Here is a 22776-nt window from a genome sequence, read left to right on the forward strand (position 1 = left end):
AAAGTAAGGAAAAAGGATTTTTTTTCTTCCTTAAATGTATTTTTTGTTTTGTTAGTTATATGTGTCAAATTTCTATACAAATTACACGTGTCGTTCATTGATTGACTCATTTGACACATCATTGGTAAGTGTAACACGCATATGAACTGCTTTACTTGATCTACTTGATAGACACTTGAAATGTCTAAATGATAAATGGGTCAATTGAAATGTTAATTTGTTTGGCCATTGTGGACAACTTAAAGGGGCCGTTTATATATTTCGCCTGTATTTTTTCCTTGTCGGCAGCTACACATTTATTGTTGGCTTTAATACAGAGGTTTTATCTGTAATCAATCAGGTCTGCCTGGAGTTATGGCCCCACTGCCTGATTCCTATATTGATCCAGCAAAAAAAGATTACGGAGGTTTGTATGTTATTTATTTTTTAGCATTTCTAAACTATGGCTTTGCTCTACAAGGAATTATATGTCGAATTTTATTATTGTATCGTGCTAATTAACATCAGGTGACAAGTAGGGGTATACATAGGTCGGGTTGGTTCGGATTTTACAATTACCAAACCAAACCAATTGTGTGGGGTTATTAAATCTAAAGACCAAACCAAACCAATAAAACTCGGGTTTTTCAATCTCGGTTTTTCTCGGGTTTCTCGGGTTTTCGGGTTATTCGGGTTTTTTCGGGGTTTTTTTCGCTAAAATCTTCGTAGAACAAAACATATAACTTGTGCTCAAAATATTTCTTTAATCCTAGTAAGATACAACTATATAAACTGCTTTCTAAGAAAATAATACAAAATATGAGATGTGTCACGGCATTATCCTAAAATATTCAACAATAAAGATAATAAAATTATGTAATATAAATATTGCTAATTAAAAAGACATAATAAAAATAAACATAATCTAAAAGTACTAAGTCATGCTAAAATAAGTAGACTAATAAGGGAGTATTAATTACATGACTAAACGCTAAAGAAAAAATAAAAATAGATTATATATTTTTATCTAAATTATTGCAAACAAAAAATAGATATTCAATACATTCCCATTAGTAGTATTGAATTGAATGTCTTTTGTTAGCATTAGTATTGATTTGATTTTGGTTTGGGCTTTTGTTAGCATTATTTAATTTACTAATATTAATGGCTATAAAACTTATTGGAACATTCAAAAGTTCTAAGTCCAACCTTGAAATAATACCTTAAAAGATAAAATTATGAATTTTTTTAAGAAATATTTATAAATTACATCACAATAAGTATATTTATAAATTAAATATATCTAAAATTTCTATATATTTAATGTCGGGTTGGTTTGGTTTCGGTTTGACTTTCTTTAGTTAAAATCAAACCAAACCAATTATGTCGGGTTTTTTTTCCCAACACCAAACCAAATCAAACCAAACCATAGTCGGGTTTTTTTTCTCGGTTTGACTCGAATTATCGGGTTGGTACGGTTTGTCTGTTTCCTTTGTACACCCCTAGTGACAAGTATATCAATGGGGAAATCATCGAGAGACCACCTCCTATATCTGAGAACCGAAGGACAATTCGTTGATACCACCATGCATCTATGGTTGGCAAAGTTCCTTTGGTTAGTTATTAAACTATTAGGGTCTCTCTACTATTTTGTTACAGTTATTTGTTTTACTTTCCCTACGCACCGCGCTATCTTTGACTTTTCATTGTTTAATTGGGTTTAGCTGAAATTATAGCGTGTGCATTTGAGACATGTCAGATATTATCTAGCTTATTACAAATGTAAGTTTGGGGTTTTGCTTATACATGACTCCAACATAGCTGATTTTTTTTATTTTTTAAAACTAGGGGTGTTATTGTCGAAATTTTATTCCAGTGTTCACAAATTGTTCCTGATGAGGTGTTAGGTGACAATATGAGTTAATCGTTTCCTCGCCTACCTCATATATAGGCATTTATATTCGCCCGTGCTACCATCAATCTTAAGATATTTTTATTCGAAAGGACGAAGAATGAATAGCTTATTCATAATTTTATAGGCTCCATACTATTTCATTCAATTGCAATGTCATAAAGTAATTATTTTTAATTATATTTTAACGGTGGCTAAATATTATAAACGGTCCAAAAGTTGACAATCCGACGCCATTTTTACGTGTTCTCCTATCTAAATTAATGGACTAAGTTGCATGTCTTATTATCCTAACTTTAGCTAATAAAGTTTTTACAACTTGTGTTAGTTTAAACCAATTAGGTCTAGTGCTTCCCTTGTATATATATGGTACTAGATGTGCGTGGCCCGTTCATCACAGGTACAATGACTTGATCTGGAATGTACTCAAACCTTTCGATATAGTCATTGCAAGGATTAAAAATGTTTCTTCTTACGATGAACATTATGTGCCCTTTGAGGGAAGAAGCACTTGTAAACATTCCAAGAATTAAAATTTCATCTCAAGTTTTTGTCTAATTGTAGTCTTTAAATGCACTTTGGATCTTCACGGACAAACTTTATAACCTTCTAATACCACATAACTGAAAAAGACATAACATTCGTGTAAAAGAAATGTAACAAAGCTCAACTTGTCTGCCTAGAGAGCATTTCATATGTTTAAGCAATAACTTTTCATCAACTTTATCAGAAAGTATCAATTACATTAAATTATCTAATACATTATCTATTTTTAGAAGAGGAGTTAGTCTTGGCAATTTAAACCTTTCTAAATGTGGTGTTCAGTAACTACCTGCTGTATAATATACCAAAATAACTACATCATATTCCTAACTCTGCTTCATTGGAGGGGTAAATGCTATTGGTTTGATCTCTGCTTCATGCCTAGCTCTGAGTCTTGTGACATAGGAATCAGAGCTAGGCATGAAGCAGAGATCAAACCAATAGCATTTACCCCTCCAAAGATAACCACCAAACAAGGTCAACCTGCAGTAATTTTCAAAAGGGAAGACTACATGGTAAGATTTGCAGATAGGTGCAAGTTCACAGTAGTAGGCAAGTTCTCCAACACCGTGCCAAGAATGGAAATCATCAGGAAGAGCTTTATTGCTCAGATTGAACTCAGAGGACCAGTCAAGATAGCCCATTTCAATGCTAGGACTGTCTATATTGATCTGGAAAATGAGTATGATCATTCTGCTGTCTGGGGCAAGCAGCACATGTATATCCAAGGCCAGATGATGAAACTGGAAGCATGGTCCCCAGCATTCAAGCCAAATGAAGATTCTCCCATTTTGCCAATATGGGTGGTGATACCAGAATCGCCGTGGCATTTGTACTACATGGAAATTCTCACACCTCTATTGTCTCCTATAGGCAAAGCCTTATACTTGGATCTGGCTTCTTTCCAGAAAACAAGGGGAAGTGTGACTAAGATCAAGATTCAAATTGATTTAACCAAGGAGAGACCCCATCATGTCTGGCTTGGATATGATGAGGATCAGGATGAGAATGGAGATGGAGAATGGTTGGAAGTCCAGTATGATAGCTTGCCAGCCTATTGCACTCATTGCAGACATTTAGGTCACTCTGAATACACTTGTGAAACCAGGCTGAAAGATGAGGATAAAAAGAAGAGGAAGGAGGAAGAACAGAAAGTTTCAGGTAATCCACACAATGCAGCCCCGGGTACATCCAAGGGAATTCAACAAACTGTACAAGAGGGAAGACCAAAAACTAATGAACAGAACCAAAGCAAAAATCCAAAGGCAGTACAACATCAAAAAGCAACAGAGCACCAAAACTTAGTCCAAGAAACAACAGAGGAAGAATGGCAGACTCAGAAAAGGAAGAACTTCAAAGCTAACACTCAGCCCAAGAAGCAACAACAGGTTTACATGCCAAAACAACCAGAGGCTAAGCAACAGAAGGTTGCTCCAAATGACATGCAGCAGCAGACAACACAAACTCCAGTACATTCAGGTATACCTACTATCAATCCTCCAGCTCAACTGGAGAGGAGTGTAGATCCTGTTGCTCAGGATCATCCCATTCCCTCTATTCCCCCATCTAGTTCTGTTGATTGTGGTGCTAATGGAGGAATGGAGACTTGTCAGGGGAAACTTAGTGATAGCCAGGAAGGGGCTCCAAATGGGGAGGGTTTTCCTCATGTTTTGCATGAGTGTGCTAATGCACAATTGGCTGACCATAGGATTGACCAACAAACCCCTGCTACCACACTCCCCAATTCAGACTCACAGCAAGTTGATCAATATGATAGTGTGACTGAGGAGGAAGACTCTGAGTCCTTAAGCTCTGAAGAGAATCCATCTGCACAAATGAAAGCTCTCCTTAAAGGAAAAACCATAGTCGCTGCTGATTTTCAGGTTCAGACTCAGAAATCAAAAAATAAGCCTAGCCAGAAAAAAAGGAAGACTATGAGAAACAGAAATGCAGGAATCACTTTAAATGAGCCCCCTGATGATTCCCAGTTTTTGGGCCCTCAAAGTCAGGAAAAATTCAGAATTGATCCTGCTGAATCCCCTGGTTATAGACACTCAGTCATAGCCAATCCCTCACTCTCACAACCTCTCTTAACCAATAAAGAAAACTGAGCTCTGATGGCAATGAAAAAATATGCCCACCAATGATAATCCTCCCAAATCCAAACCTCACAACTCCACCTCTGTCCCCCCAAGCACTCCCAGAAAAAACCACCTCTTAAATTCCTTTGATATGGTCATGAAGGAACCCCCACTCAACAGATACACTCCACTGCAGGATGAGTATAGACCAATTGAGTCTGAGGATGAAAGTGCTGGAAATCATGATGATGATATTGCCTCTAGTGATGATGATCATGAAAAAGAAGAACATTGTGAGCTGCTAATTGTTGCAGTTAATGGTGAACCAAATAAGGAAACTGTTGCATCTGCCACCCTATTTTCCAGAAAAAATCCCACTCCAAGGCTTACCAGAAACAGGGCTACTAGAATCAGAAGCAGCAGTGTCCCACCAAAACACAACTCAAAACCCTTTTTCCAGTGATTAGTACAATCATTTGGAATGCAAGAGGCATCAGGTCCTCTGGAGCCATTGAAAGGCTCAAACTCCTGAAACAAATACATAACCTCTCTTTCATAGCTGTCCTTGAACCTTTCCTAGACAATTCTCACCTCAATTACTTTAAAATCCAACTTTCAATGCATCAAGTTGCTGCTAATGTTAATGATAAGAACTGGGTATTTTGGGATAAGGAATTCAATGCCAAGGTTTTAGATCATGATGAACGACAGTTGTCATTAGAAATGAAGCATGTTGAAAATGGCAATCTGTTCCACCTAACACTCATTTATGCAAAGTGTAAGCCAATTCTCAGAAGACCTTTGTGGGAAGTCCTTAGACACAAATCAACTACCTGTAATGTGCCATGGTGTGTCGTTGGAGATATTAATGTCATTGCCTCTGTAGAAGAAAAGATTGGTGGCATTTCATACCAAATGTCCAAAAGCCTTGATTTTCTGAGCATGATGGAGGACTGTGGACTTATGGATCTGGGTTTCTATGGGTCTAAAGTCACATGGTCCAATGGAAGGGGGCAATGTGCTGTTGTATGGAAAAGATTGGACAGGGGATTAGTCAATGATTTATGGCTAGAAGCCTTTCCTGCTGCCACAATTACTCATTTAGGTTCAGCGGGATCTGATCACAACCCCCTGCTATTGGAACTTCATACAAGACAGGATAATGGTAAAAAGTACTTCAAATTTCTCAACTGTTGGGTGGATAACCAAAGTTTTCTACCACTGGTTTCAGAAATATGGAACAGAGAAGTCAGAGGTAATCCTATGTGGGTGTTTCACCAGAAGTTGAAAGCTCTGAGCATGCCCTAAGCCTTTGGTCCAGACAATAAAATGGGGATATCTTCCAAAAAACCAAAGAATATGAACAAAAGTTGAAGGATGCAGAGCTGATCTGGGCCCAAACAAACAATGATGCTGACAGAATATCTCTCAATGAGCTCAAGGCTCAGTATGTTAGACATTTGAAGGTTGAGCAAGATGTTCTGAAACAGAAAACCCAACTGCAATGGTTTAAAGAAGGGGATGCCAATTCTAGATACTTCCACAGCTTAATCAGAGGAAGAAGAAGGAAATTATACATCCACAAAATCAAAAATGAAGAAGGTGAGTGGTTTCAGGGTGATGAAAACATTGGGAAGGCTGCCTGTGATTACTTTCAACACCTTTTCACAGATCCTGGCTCAGTTATTAGAGAAGACTTGCTGTCCATTATTCCAACCATGATAACTAGTGAAGACAATGCCATACTCACCAGAGACCCATCTATGTCAGAGCTCAAGGACATTGTATTCTCCATGAGTCCTATTAGTGCAGCAGGACCTGATGGTATGAATGGGAAGTTTTACCAAGCCTGCTGGGAAGTGATCAAGGAAGACTTACTCAAGGTGGTGCTAGCATTTTTTAGAGGCAGTCCAATGCCCAGATATATGACCAATGCATGCCTTGTTCTCCTGCCCAAAGTTGAATTCCCTAACAGTCTCACAGAATTTAGGCCAATCAGTCTCAGCAATTTCATCAACAAGATCATTTCCAAGGTCATCGGTTCAAGACTTGGCCCTTTCCTTCCAAAGATAATCTCTGCAAATCAATCAGGCTTTGTTAAGGGCAGAAACATCTCTGAAAACATTATGCTTGCACAAGAAATAGTGCATGGTATCAAGAAGCCAACTGTGGGATCAAATGTGGTCATCAAGCTTGACATGGCTAAGGCTTATGACAGAGTCTCCTGGAGTTTTACCTGCATTATGCTCAGGAGAATGGGCTTCAGTGAAATGATCATTGACATGATACTGAGACAATGTCCAATAACTGGTATTAGTCATAGTTAATGGCACCAGATGTGGCTTTTTCCAATGTACAAGAAGCCTCAAACAGGGTGATCCACTTGCTCCTTCTCTATTCATCATAGGAGCTGAACTCCTATCCACAATGCTCAACTTGCTGAATCATGATCAGCTATTTCATGGATTCTATATGCAGAAAAGGGGACCTCAAATTAACCACTTATGTTTTGCTGATGATATCATCATCTTTACTTCTGGGAGAAGAACATCCCTGAGGAAAATCATGTGGATTCTTAGCAATTATGAGAGCACATCTGGCCAACTCATTAATAGGCACAAGAGTCATTTCATGACTGCTCCATGTGTTCTGCCAAGTGCAGTCAGAAGAATTCAAAGGGAGACATGCTTCTCTAGGAAAGATTCACCTCTCACATACCTAGGATGCCCTCTGTACACAGGCAGAATCAGAATTATGTACTTCAATGGCCTTATCTCTAAGGTGCTAGGAAGAATCAAAGGCTGACATGGCAAAATGCTTTCCTATGGAGGCAGGGCAACCTTGATCAAATATGTCCTCCAATCCCTACAAATTCATCTCCTCTTAGCTGTGTCCCCTCCTAAGACTGTCATGAAGCAAATTGAAAGGTTGACAGCCAATTTATTTTTGGTGAATGGATAAGGACAAACACAAGTATCACTGGGCATCATGGTCCAAACTATCTTTCCCTCCAAATGAAGGTGGTGTGGGTTTCAGAACTATTCAAGACTCATGTAAAGCCATGAAGTTCAAGCAATGGTGGCATTTCAGAACAACAAACTCTCTTTGGAGTTCATTCCTAAAAGCAAAGTACTGTCAAAGATCAAATCCAATATCAAAGAAATGGAATTCAGGCCAGTCACAAGCATGGAAAAGAATGATGGTCAATAAGAAAGAAGCAGAAAAAGTAATCCAATGGAGGCTCCATAATGGGAAATGCATTTTCTGGTGGGACAATTGGCTTGGCTCTGGCCCACTTGCACTCAGCAGAACTGAAGGGGGCAGACCTGGCAACACATCAGTGTCCAATTTCTGGAATGAAGGTCACTGGGATCTCCAAAAGCTCAATGGAACTGCACCAGCTCACAAAATATCAGAGATCATACAGACACCTATATATTACAACCCTGATCTCCCTGATAAACCTATCTGGACGCCTACTGTCAGGGGTAGGTTCTCTTGTACCTCTGCATGGGATCTCATCAGAAAGAAAAAACCACCCACCTTCACAAATAGGAGGATCTGGCATAAGAAAATTCCCTTTAAGTGGTCCTTTTGTTTGTGGAGATCCCTTAGAAACAAACTCCCAACTGATGACAGAGTGCAAATCTTTAGTGGTCCAACTGTCACCAGGTGTGTATGCTGTTCTATGCATGCTTTGGAAACAGTGGAACACCTCTTCAGTTCTGGGAACTTTGCTAAGATCATATGGAAAAAATATGGGGGTCATGTGGGTATAACTAAGAACCTGCCTTTGAGGTTGCCTCTTATGAAGTGGTGGATAATGAAGGCTTGTAATTTTGTGCAAAAGCTCATTTTAGATACCCTCCCCATCATCATCTGTTGGAATTTGTGGAAAAATAGATGCAGTGCCAAGTATGGAGATAACAAATCCTCCCTAACTAGGGTCCTTTATTCCATCAACTCAGACAACCTACTCCTAAGGTCCAATTTCCCTGAAATCCAATGGCCTTTCAACTGGGGGGAACTCTACCCCTTCATTGAACACATTCAACATCACACTACCATAACCCAAGTCAAATGGATTAAGCCAGACAAGGGCTTTGTAAAGGTCAATTTAGATGGAAGTGCTATGACAAATCCTGGAAAGATTGGAGGAGGTGTCATCATTAGAGACCAACAAGGCCACTTCATTCATGCAATGGCATTTCCTTTGGGGGAGGGTAGCAACAATTATGCTGAAACTGAAGCAGCCAGCATAGGAGTTCAATGGTTCTTAGACAATGGAATTCCCAGAGTTCATTTAGAAGCAGATTCTACACTATTTGTTAGGTGGCTGACAGAGGATAATGATTCTCCATGGATTTTGAAAGAAATGATTTCCCACCTGAGGCTTCTGTGCTCTCAATTTGAGGGATTCATAGCTTCTCATGTGTATAGAGAAGCAAACTGCCCTGCTGACTCCCTCTCAAAACTCAGCCATGACCTCAACATTCTAAAAAACTTAAGCACTGCCTCCTCTCTCCCAGCCCACATCAGAGGCCAAGTTCTCCATGACCAATTGGGTACCCCAGCTTTCAAGCACAAGAAAACCAACATGCTGATAGTATCCTCTCAAAATGCAAGCTCATCTTCAACATCTAATGGTTATGGTTGAAACATCATCAAAGAAGGGGTCCCAGTTATCAGTCCAAATGAAATACCTCATGCACCAGTTTTGGAATCAGCCAGCTCAGGCTTATCTACTAATTCTCTGTGCTTTTTTGCAGTTTCTATTCCCTTATGAACCTTACATTCCTTTGTGGCTGTTTCAGGGTGTGGTATTAGCATACATGCTCGTCCTCCTGAAATCACAACATAGGAATGAAGTAGGATATACAGGGAAAGAGGAAATGACTCACTTGGAAACCTACCATCTGAGGCACAACACAGCACACACATACACACACACCCGGTCTCATAAAGGAACACCCCAATTCTTCTCCATTCACCACTCAAGACTACCAGATATAACCATATACCCACATCCCCTTGACCAAACAGATAGGAGCAACCCAGAAGATATGCAACCCCCTCTCAAACACAACAGTTCCAAAAAACTGAGCAGAAATGCTCCTTTTTTCACTAATACTGTTTTCTGTTTTGCAAGTTTGTCCCCTTCATCCTTTCCCGTTCAAATGGTATACTTTATGGGAGTGGTATTAGCATTTTTCATGCTCATTCTCCTGGAAACATACCACTTGACTCCCCACCATCAGCCCCAAAGAAGAAGCATCACACAGCTGTAGCAGAAATTGCAGAAACTGCAGAAAGTTGCAGATCCACCTGCAGAAACTGCAAAATTTCCTAAAAACTTAGGAGCAGCCCCCTCTTTTGTCACTCAATTGGTATGGATTCTGAGAATGGTATTAACATCCCTGATGTTCAATTTCCTAGAACCAAACCAGTTGATAACCAATCACCATCCTCACAGAAATACCATCACACAGTTGCATCAGCAATAACAAACCTCACCCTCTGATATTGCAAAAACTGCAGGAACTCCTTTACCTTTTTCTGTATATTGCATCAGCCCACTCCTCTCATTCACATCTCACCCTCAACCCAAAGAACCACAACAACTAAAGTGTCATCATCAGTATTGCAGGTTCCTCTATACCTGCAGTCATGGTTCTTTATTTCAAGATTCTTCCACCATGAGCACCTATACAGCTGAGTGCAGTCAACACAAGAACCTGCACTCAGCTTTTGTGTATAGATTAGGGATCCCAATTGCTCCCCTTTCCCCAGATTCATCTCTAGAATCCACAAGAACCTGGAGATTGAGCCCCCCTTTTCACTACAGGTTTTTTGCATTTTGCAGGTTCAGGGAGCTCACTTGATCAACTGGTACAGTTTCAGTCAGTGGTATCAGCAATTCCAATGCTCATTCTGCTGAAACTATATCAGTTGAGCCAAGTCTTTCCTTTCATCTACACACACACATACATGCAGATCCAACAACCACAGCTACAGACCAACACTATCACCTAGTCAACCCAGCAGGAACAACTGTGCACAGAAAAGGAGCTCCCTTATGCATCAGATGCTCTACCATGCTCAACACTCACAGACTGCATTTCTACATCAGGAAAAGGCTCAATTTTTGGCCCACTCTCTTCTGTCAAATATACCTGGCAGCAGCAGCACAGCTCATCTCCACCTGGAAAATTTTTCTCAACTATCTTCAATTCGGGTTTCCTTGACCTCAATGTCAAAGCTAAGTGGAAGATAGTCCCTCTCTTTGATGTGGTTTATGTACCACCCTTCATAGACTTTTTCTACATGTGTAATGTATGAAGTACATGTTGTACATGGAAGAAAACATTACTATCCTTTTGCTTAGCTCACATAGGTTTACTTATGCTTTTGTGTATAGTTGACCTAGGCTTACCAAAACTCTATTTTGTACCACCAATTGGCTATCATTGTTGGATAGACAATTGGTTCCTTCTTATAGGTCTAACATACCATAGTGTTCAGGTGCGACTTGACTTCCATATGTGGATGACCAAGTGCATTTTCATTTTATCTGTGGAGGTAAGGTTCAGGTCTCCTTCCACTTTTGTTGTACTATATATTTTATCTATAAAAATCAGCCCTAGGCACAATGCCTAGTGGATTCACTTAAAAAAATGGTACCTTTTATGCTCAATAGAGTTACCCTAGAAAAAATTAGCAAAATCTTTTTTAATTAATTTGAAAGTAGTTTTTTTCTGGGGGGGGGGGGGTAGGGAGGGAGGGGGAGGGGACATAGTAGATAAAGTATAAGTGGGCAGAGATTGAAGGACAGTTTTAATCAACATAGATTTACCACCATACGAAAAAAGCTTACCTTGCCAACCATTGAGCATTTTCACTATTTTACTAATCAAGATGTCAAAATATTCAATTCTTTTTTACCCATATATGGAGGACAACCAAGGTAATTAAAAAGAAAATTCCTATCCATAAAGCCAACACACTCTCTTATTCTATTAATTCTGCCAGTTTCAGTTTTAGGAGTTGTGAAAAAACTCTTGCCTCTGTTAACCAGAGCTTTTCTCATAGTTACCAATTTGCTTAATAACAAGATTAATAGATGCAGAATTACCACTATAGAAAATAATAAGGTCATTTGCATAGGCTAAATGGTTAATTTGGGGGACCTTATCAGGCATAGAAAAAAGGATAAATCCAGGATGATTACACAAATTATAAAGGGACCTGGAAAGAACCTCAGCAGCTACAATGAACAAAGAAGGGGAAAGGGATCACCTTGTTTTAGAACATGAAAGAACCCCACTTATTCAAAATCAATTTATGAACTATGTCTATCCAGTATTTAGAGAATCACATAATAAACAAAAGGCCATGCCATTCTATCATAAGTCTTATCCATATCAAGGTTAATAACAACATTACCTCCCTTATTCTTATCAGCAATCTTGTGAATAATTTCCTGAGCAAGTAAAATATTTTCAGAAATTAGTCTATCCTGAACAAAGTCATTTTGAATAGGAGAAACTAATTTATGCAAAAGTGTCACGACCCTAAAATGGACCCAGTCGTGATGGCGTCTATCGTGAAACTAGGCCAGCCGGCAAAAATCTCAAAACCAACCAGACATTTATAATAAGTCATTTTAAGTCATTAATTAGCTAAATTCCTATAACATAAGTTAAAATAAACAGTGCGGAAACATAACACAGCCCGATATTAGGGTGTCACCAGTCATGAGCAACTACAACTCGTCTCGGAATAAGAAAGGACAACGTAGTCTAAAAACAAATGCTAATACAAAGCTGAATAAAATAGGAAGGAGAAGCACTGGGCTGCAAACGCCAAGCAGCTACCTAGTCAACTCCGGAGACCCGCTGGAAGGCTAATCAGCACTCGCTATCGCGACCCGAGACTCCTGGATCAACATACAAGGTGCAGAGAGTAATGTGAGTATGCCAACTCAGTAAGTAATAAAAGTAAAGGTAGCTGAGCAGTAAGAAAACACGTAAACCACGTCATAGCGCTACAACAAAACAGTGTAATTCCAGAACAATGCAGTAAAAACAACTCAGTTTAGTAAAACCTTTTAAAACATCTTTCAATAGTTTGAAACGAGTGATGAAAACAGTGAGTAAAAGGATAAAACCGTAAACAACCCCTTGGGCAAAGCAAGTACCATAAACCGCCCTCGGGCATAATATCAGTAGAACCAGCCCCTCGGGCTACCTCACAATCACTCGTAATCAGCCCCTCGGGCAACAACATGAAACAACAACAACCCCTCGAGCAATATCACATCACACACACTAGGTACTCGCGCTCACTAGGGGTGTACAGAATCCGGAGGGGCTCCTACAGCCCAAGCGCAAACATAAGCGATCTCGTGGCATAACAAATCAGACCCTCGACCTCTCATATATCAGAAATCAGTACAACCTGCTGCGGCGCATAGCCCGATCCCATGATATCCTCACAACACAGGCCCTCGGCCTCACTCAGTTAGAACTCACTCAAGCCCCTCGGGCTAACAGTAAAACTGGTACTCGGCTCAAAATATCATTTATAAAATCAAAAGGAGTAAATAAAATCCAAGTTATGAAATTAGTGAAAGCATAGCATGACTGAGTGTAAAAATTATAATGACAGTGAGGAAACATTAGTAAAAAGCCCCTAAGGGTCCAAACAGTCGGCACAAGGCCGAAACACGGCATTCTGCCCCAAACATAATAATATTTTCCAAAACACAACAATATTAATCAGTGTTCAATCAAATACACGACTTAACAGTCGTACGGGACGGACCATGTTCACAATCCCCAACGGTGCACGACCCGACGCTCGTCATCTAGCGTGTGCGTCACCTCAAACTAGCACAACAATGTGAAATCCAGGGTTTCTTACCCTCAGGACAACCTTTACAATCATTACTTACCTCAATCCGGTCCAAACTCTAGCCCGCGATGCCTTTGCCTCTCGAATCGGCCTCAACTCGCCCCAAATCTATCCAAAATCAGAATCATAACATCAAAATAGGCTAAAGCAACAAAGCCCATGCAAAAATAACAAAATTACATCGAAGATCCCAAAATTGGCCAAACCCGACCCCCGGGCCCACGTCTCGGATTTCGATAAAAATCACCTCACTAGAATCCTTATCGTCCCACGAGTCTATAAATATCAAGAACATCAAAATCGGAACCTAAATGGCCCCTTTAATTCCCAATTTACACTCTCCAATATCAAGCCCTAATTCCCCAAATTTAACCCTTAATTTCCATAAATTACAAGCCTAATCAGTGAAATAATGCCATAGAATCAAGTATTGAGTTCAAAAATCATACCTCCAAGTGTTTCCCTTCGATTCCCTCTTCAATCCCTCTCAAAAAGCTTCAAACCCGGCCAACAATGGTGACAAATGGCCTAAAATTCTCGAAGATGGCTATTTAAACATTCTGCCCGGTGATTTAAATTCCTTAAGCGCGATCGCGGAAAGAACCTTGCGATCGCGAAGAACAACTTTGCTGGCTCCAGAAATTACTCTACACAAATGCCTCCCTCTCCACGCGAATGCGATGCTCTGCCCCCTCACTCCTACGCGATCGCGGACCACTGACCGCGTTCGCGATGAACAAACGCGTGGCCCCAGCTTTGGTCCACTTAACCTAACGCGAACGCGACATAACCGATGCGTTCACGATGCTTTACCTGAACAACTCCCGCGATTGCAGCCCCAAATACACGAACGCGAAGAACAACCTGGACTGCCTCTACAACTGCTCTACACGATCACGAGCCTCCTCATGCGATCACGAAGAAGAAACTTCTACAACAGAACTGAAGGAAAATCTGCAACATTCAAAACAAGAATTTGATCCGCTTAACCACGCGAAACTCACCCGAGGCCCTCGGGACCTCAACCAAACATGCCAACGCACCCCATAACATCATTCAAACTTGTTCCAACCAACGTAAAGCTCACAACAACATCAAATCATCATCAGATTCAAGCCTATGAAATTCCAAAACTTTTAAATTCCGCTTTCGATCAAAAAGTCTATCAAACCTCGTCCGAATGACCTGAAATTTTGCACACACGTCCCAAATGACACAACGGACCTACTCCAACTTGCGGATTTTTCCGACCCCTATATCAAAATTTCCATTACCAACCGCAAAACGCCGAAATTCCAATTTCGCCAATTCAAGCCTAAATCTACCCCGAACCTCCAAAACACATTCCGATCACGCTCCTAAGTCCCAAATCACCTCACGAATCTATCCAAATCATAAAAACCAAATTTCGAGATTGTTTACTCACAAGTCAACTTCCATTGACTTTTTCAACTAAAAGGCCAACTTAAGAGACTAAGTGTCTCATTTCTCTACAAAACCACTACGAACCCAAACTAACCAACACGATGCGATGAAATACATCTTAACAACATATAAAGAAGCAGGAATGGGGGAAACGGAGCGGTAACTCATGAAACGACCAGCCAGGTTGTTACATCCTCCCCCTCTTATACAAACGTTCGTCCTCGAACGGGTCAAGAAGCATACCTGAAGCCTCATTTAGGTGAGGATATATACTCCTCATCTCCCACTCGGTCTCCCATGCAGCCTCCTCCACGGGCCGACCTCTCCACTGCACTTTCATTGAAGTTATATCCTTTGATCTCAACTTTCGAACCTGACGCTCGATAATAGCCACTGTCTCCACATCATAAGTCTAATCACCCTCTAACTGAACTGTGCTGAAATCCAAAACATGAGATAGATCGCCAATATACTTCCGGAGCATAGAAACATGAAAGACCGGATGAACACTTGACAAGCTGGGTGGAAAAGCAAGCTCATAAGCCACCTCCCCAATCCTCCGAAGCACCTCGAAAGGCCCAATGAATGGAGGACTCAATTTACCCTTCTTCCCAAATTGCATAACACCCTTCACGGGTGAAACCTTCAATAGAACCTTCTCCCCAACCATGTAGGACACATTACAAACCTTCCTGTCAGCATAACTCTTTTGTTTCGGCTGTGCTGTACGAAGCCGCTCCTGAATCACCTTCACCTTGTCCAAGGCATCCTGCACCAAGTATGTCCCCAAAAGCCTAGCCTCACCCGGCTCAAACCAACCAACTGGAGACCTACACAGTCTCCCATACAAAGCCTCATATGGAGCCATCTGAATACTCGACTGATAACTGTTGTTATAAGCAAACTCCACGAGCGGTAGAAACTGATCCCATGAACCACTAAAATCAATGACACAAGCACGTAACATGTCCTCTAATATCTGAATAGTGTGCTCGGACTGCCCATCCATCTAAGGGTGAAAAGCTGTGCTCAACTCGACCTGAGTACCCAACTCCCTCTGCCCGGCCCTCCAAAACTGCAAAGTGAACTGAGTGCCTCTATCTGAAATGATGGAAACTGGGACACCATGCAAGCAAACAATCTCTCAGATATAGATCTCTTCCAACCGTTTTGAAGAATAGGTAGTATAAATAGGAATGAAGTGCGCGGACTTAGTCAGCCGATCCACAATAACCCAAATAGCATCGAACTTCTTCAAAGTCCGTGGAAGTCCAACAATAAAATCCATGGTGATCCGCTCCCACTTACACTCTAGAATATCCATCTGCTGAAGCAAGCCACCCGGTCTCTGATGCTCATATTTCACCTGCTGAGAATTAAGACACCGAGCTACAAATCCCACAATATCCTTCTTTATTCTTCTCCACCAATAGTGCTGCCTCAAATCCTGATACATCTTCACGGCACCCGGGTGGATGGAATACCGCAAGCTATGGGCCTCCTCCAGAATCAACTCTTGAAGCCCATCCACATTGGGCACGCATATCCGGCCCTGTATCCTCAATACACCATCGTCGCCAATAGTCACATCTCTGGCATCATCGTGCTGAGCTCTGTCCATAAGGACAAGCAAGTGAGGATCATCATACTGGCGCTCTCTGATGCGATCAAACAAGGAAGACCGAGAAACCACACAAGCTAAGACCCGACTAGGCTTCGAAATATCCAACCTCACAAACCGATTGGCCAAGGCCTGAACATCAACTGCGAGAGGTCTCTCCCCAACAGGAATATATGCCAAACTACCCATACTCACCGCCTTCCTACCCAAAGCATCGGCTACTACATTGGCCTTCCCCAGATGGTATAAGATAGTAATATCATAGTCCTTTAGCAGCTCCAACCACCTCCGCTGCCTCAAATTGAGATCCTTCTGCTTGAACAAGTGCTGGAGGCTACGATGATCAGTAAACACCTTAGAAGACACGCCATACAGATAATGCATCCAAATCTTCAGCGCGTGAACAATGGCAACCAACTCTAGAAGCATAAGCAATCACTCTACCCTCCTACATCAACACACATCCAATACCCACTTTTGAAGCATCACAATACACTGTATATGAACCTGAAGCTAAAGGTAAAACTAACACTGGAGCTATGGTCAAGGTAGTCTTGATCTTCTGAAAGCTTGCCTCACACTCATCCGACCACATAAAAGGCGCACCCTTTTGAGTCAACTTGGTCAAGGGCGATGCAATAGAAGAAAATCCCTGAACAAACTGACGGTAACAACCTGCGAAGCCAAGAAAACTGCGAATCTTTGTGGCTGAGGACGGCCTGGGCCAACTCTGAACCGCCTCTATCTTCTTTGGATCAACCTGAATACCCTCGCTGGACACCACATGCCCCAAGAAAGCCACTGGACTGAGCCAAAACTCACACTTGGAGAAATTTGCATAAAGCTTCTCCTCCCTCAATCTCTGCAACACAAATCTCAAATGCTCCGCGTGCTCCTCCTGACTACACAAGTATACCAGAATATCATCAATGAAAACAATAATGAACGAGTCGAGATAAGGCCAGAACACGCTGTTCATGAAATGCATGAACATTTCTAGGGCATTGGTCAGCCCAAAAGACATCACAAGGAACTCATAATGACCATATCGGGTCTTGAAAGCTGTCTTAAGAATATACGAGTCCCTGATATTCAACTGGTGACACCCTGAACGAAGATCAATCTTGGAGAATACCCTCGCTCCCTGAAGCTGGTCAAATAAATCATCGATACGAGGCAAAGGATACTTGTTTTTGATTGTGACCTTGTTCAACTTCATGTAATCAATGCACATCCTCATAGTGTCATCCTTCTTCTTCACAATAGGACAGGCGCACTCCACGGTGACACACTAGGCCGAATGAACCCCTTATCAAGGAGTTCCTGAAGCTGCTCCTTTAACTTTTTCAACTCTGCTGGTGCCATACGATATGGAGGAATAGAAATAGGCTGAGTTCCCGGCACCAAATCAATACCAAAATCAATATCCCTATCCGGTGGCATGCCCGGCAGGCTTGCAGGAAACACATCGGGAAAATCCCTCACTACTGGAACAGAATCTATAGTAGGAGTCTCTACACTGACATCCCTCACAAAAGGCTATGTATGAAAGAAAACCCTTCCCAACCATCCGCTGGGCCTTCAGAAATGATATCACCCTACTGGGAACAAAATCAGTCGAACCTCGCCAATCAATCCGTGGCACACCTGGCATCGCCAACGTCACTGTCTTAGCATGACAGCCCTGAATAGCACAGCATGAGGATAACCAATCCATGCCCAGAATCACATTGAAATCCACCATACAATGTAATAGAAGGTCCACTCGGGTCTCCAAACTCCCAATAGTCACCACACATGACCGATATACGCGATCTACAATAATAGTATCACCCACCGGAGTAGATACATGAACAGATGAAACAAGAGACTCACGGGGCATATCGAAATAATGAGCAAAATATGATGACACATAAGAATAAGTGGAGCTAGGGTCAAATAACACAGAGGTGCCTGATCGCCACCTGATCGACCTCCCCCTTTGGGGCGACCCCTAGCGGACTGTCCTCCACTCCTAGCTGGCTGGGCAGGTGGTGAAGTAACTGGTTCTGAAGTCGAGGGCTGACTCCTCTGCTGAGATGAACCCCCAAGACAATGAGGACACTGCCTTCACATATGCCCCAACTCCCCACACTCATAACAACTCCTTAGTGCTAGAGATGGTGACTGAAGGGAACCCCTAGCACCGGGATGAATAGCTGAAGAACCTGGCATAGAAGAGCCCTAAACTGATGGAGCATTGGACGAACTCTGGGCTGAAAGGGCACTGAGTAAGGAATGACCCTGATGAGAATTGTGAGAACCATGGCCCGATGATGCCCCACGATAACCTGGGCAAGCTAACTGAGCATGCCTGAATGGGCGGCCTCTGTCATGCTAAAACTGGCCCCTATGATGAGTACCACTGAATCCACCCTGACCACGAGGCCTCTTTGCCTCCCTCTCGAACCTCTCCTGACCACGAACCATCTCAATTTGTCGCGCTATGTCCACAACCTCATTGAATGTAGCACCTGACACTCTTTCTCTGGTTATAAGCAATCGAAGCTGATAACCGAGGCCATCTATAAACCTCCTGATCCTCTCTCGATTTGCGGGAACCAACCGGACCGCATAACAAGCCAACTCGGAGAACCGCATCTCATACGGTGATACAGATTTGTCACCCTGACGAAGCTGCTGGAACTGCCTGCGCAGCTCCTCTCGGCGAGACTCAGGTACAAACTTCTCCAAGAAGAAAATGGAGAACTGCTTCCAAGAAAGGGGCACTGCGTCAGCCGGCCTACGTCTCTCGTAAGCCTCCCACCATCTAAGAACTGCCCTGAAAACTGGAAAGTAGTGAACAAGACCCCACTGGTCTCCAAAATACCCCTGGTCTGAAGCATCCTCTAACACTTGTCCAAGAAACCCTGGGCATCCTCCCCCTCTGCACCACCGAAAGTCGAAGGCTGAAGTCTCCCAAAGCTCTCCAATTTGCGCTGCTCGTCCTCTGGCATAACCGGAGCTACATAACCCTGAGCAGCTGCAATCGGCTGGGTTCGAGGTGCCCCCGGTGTCTGATGTCCCTGTACAACCTGCTCAGGTGTGCGAGCGGCGGGAGTCTGAGTGCCTCCCCCGGCTTGAGAAGTAGCTGCGGCCGTAGTAACTGAGACCGCCTGAGCTAGTCCAGTGCACGCTGATAGAATCTGGGCCAGGGCCTCCTAAAGTCCTGGAATCACAATAGGCACAGTCGGTGCCTGAGCTGGTGCTGCTGGAGCGTCCACAACTGGGACCTGATCCTGAACTGGGGCAACTGGGGCTGCTGGTGGATCTGGAGGTGCTGCCCTAGCTGTTGTGCGGGCTACACCTCTGCCCCTACCACGGCCTCGATCGCGTCCTCAGCCTCTAGTGGCCCTAGCTGGTGGTATTGGTGGTTGTCCATCCTGACCGGTTGCGCATGTCACCACCATTTATGAGAGAATTGAATAACAAAAGTTTAGTACTAGAATCAACAGATTCGCACGATAGGAATTCAAGAATATGAAGTTTTCCTAAAGGTTCTGCAGCCTCTCGAGGATAAATACAGACGTCTCCGTACCGATCCGCGAGACTCTACTGAAACTGCTCATGACTCGTGAGACCTATGTAACCTAGGCTCTGATACCAACTTGTCACGACCCTAAAACGGACCCGGTCGTGATGGCGCCTATCGTGAAACTAGGCCAGCCGACACAAACCCCAAAACCAACCAGACATTTATAATAAGTCATTCTAAGCCATTAATTAGCTAAAATCCCATAATATAAGTTAAATAAATAGTGCGAAAACATGACACATCCCGGTATCGGGGTTTCACCAATCGTGAGCAACTACAACTCGTTTCGGAATAAGAATGGACAACCTAATCTGAAAACAAATGCTTATAAAAGCTGAATAAGATAGGAAGGAGAAACACTGGGCTGCGAACACCAATCAACTACCTAGTCAATTCCGGAGACCCGCTAGAAGGCTAATCAGCACTCGCTATCGCGACCCGAGACTCCTGGATCTCCATACTAGGTGCAGGGAGTAATGTGAGTACGCCAACTCATTATGTAATAAAAGTAAAGGCAACTGAGCAGTAAGTAAATACGTTAACCACGTCATAACGCTACAGCAAAACAACATAAGTCCATAACAATGCAGTAAAGGAATAAAACTCGTAAAAACAACTCAGTTTAGTAAAAACTTTTAAAACATCCTTCAATACTTTTAAACGAGTGATGAAAACAGTGAGTAAAAGGATAGAATTGTAAACAGCCCCTTGGGCAAAACAAGTACCATAAACCGCCCCTCGGGCATAATATCAGCAGAACCAGCCCCTCGGGTTACCTCACAATCACTCGTAATCAGCCCCTCGGGCAACAACATGAAATAACAACAGCCCCTCGGGCAATATCACATCACACACACTGGGTACCCGCGCTCACTGGGGGTGTACAGACTCCGGAGGGGCTCCTACAGCCCAAGCGCTAACATAAGCCATCTCGTGGCATAACAAATCAGGCCCTCGGCCTCTCATATATCAAAAATCAGTACAACCTGCTGCGGTGCGTAGCCCGATCCCATGATATCTCATAACAAAGGCCCTCAGCCTCACTCAGTCAGAACTCACTCAAGCCCCTCGGGCTAACAGTAAAACAGGTACTCGGCTCAAAATATCATTTATAAAATCAAAAGGAGTAACTAAAATCCGAGTTATGAAATCAGTGAAAGCATAGCATGACTGAGTGTAAATATTATCAAGATAGTGAGGAAACAGTAGTAAAAAGCCCCTAAGGGTCCAAACAGTCGGAACAAGGCCCAAACACGACATTCAGCCCCAAATATAGTAATATTTTCCCTACACAATAATATTAATCAGTGTTCAGTCAAATACGCGACTTAACAGTCGTACGAGACGGACAAAGTCACAATCCCCAATGGTGCATGACCCCACGCTCGTCATCTGGCATGTGCGTCACCTCAAAATAGCACAACAATGTGAAATCCAGGGTTTCTTACCCTTAGGGAAACATTTACAATCATTACTTACCTCAACCTGATCCAAACTCTAGTCTGTGATGCCTTTGCCTCTCGTATCGGCCTCAACTCGCCCCGAATCTATCCAAAATAAGAATCATAACATTAAAATAGGCTAAAGGAACAAAGCCCACACAAAAATAACCAAATTACATCGAAAATCCCGAAATTGGCCAAACCCGACCCCGGGCCCACGTCTCGAATTTCAATAAAAATCACCTCACTAGAATCTTTATCCTCCCACGAGTCTATACATGTCAAGAAAATATAAATCGGACCCTAAAATGGCCCCTCAAATTCCCAATTTACACTCTCCAATATCAAGCCCTAATTCCCCAAATTTAACCCTTATTTTCCATAAATTTCAAGCCTAATCAGTGAGATAATGCCATAGAATCGAGTATTGAGTTCAAAAATCTTACCTCCAAGTGTTTCCCTTCGATTCCCTCTTCAATCCCTCTCAAAAAGCTTCAAACCCGGCCAACAATGGTGACAAATGGCCAAAAAATCGCGAAGATGGCTATTTAAACATTCTACCTAGGGATTTATATTCCTTAATCGCGATCGCGAAGAACAACTTTGTTGGCTCCTGAAATAACTCTACGCGAACGCGTCGCTCTCCACACGAATGCGATGCTCTTCCCCCTCACTCCTACGCGATCGCGGACCACTGACCGCGTTCGCGATGAACAAGCGCGTGGCCCCAGCTTTAGTCCACTTAACCTTATGCGAACGCGACTTAACCCACGCCTTCGCGATGCTTTACCTGATCAACTCCCACGATCGCAACCCCAAATACGTGAACGCGAAGAACAACCTGGACTGCCTCTACAACTGCTCTATGCAATCGCAAGTCTCCTCACGCGATCGCGAAGAAGAAACTTCTGCAACAGAACTGAAGAAAAATCTGCAACTTTCAAAACAAGAATTTGATCCGTTTAACCACCCGAAACTCACCCGAGGCCCTCGGGACCTCAACCAAACATGCCAATGCATCTCATAACATCATTCAAACTTGTTCCAACCTACGGAACGCTCACAACAACATCAAAACATCAAATCATCATCGGATTCAAGCCTAAGAAATTCTAAAACTTCCAAATTCCGCTTTTGATTAAAAAGTCTATCAAACCTCGTCCGAATGACCTGAATTTTGCACACACGTCGCAAATGACACAACAGACCTACTCCAGCTTCCGAAATTCCATTCCGACCCCAATATCAAAATTTCAACTACCAACCGAAAAACTCCAAAATTCCAA

The sequence above is a fragment of the Nicotiana attenuata genome, chromosome 1, assembly GCF_001879085.1.
Source record: "Nicotiana attenuata strain UT chromosome 1, NIATTr2, whole genome shotgun sequence".
NCBI classification, from domain to species: Eukaryota; Viridiplantae; Streptophyta; class Magnoliopsida; order Solanales; family Solanaceae; genus Nicotiana; species Nicotiana attenuata.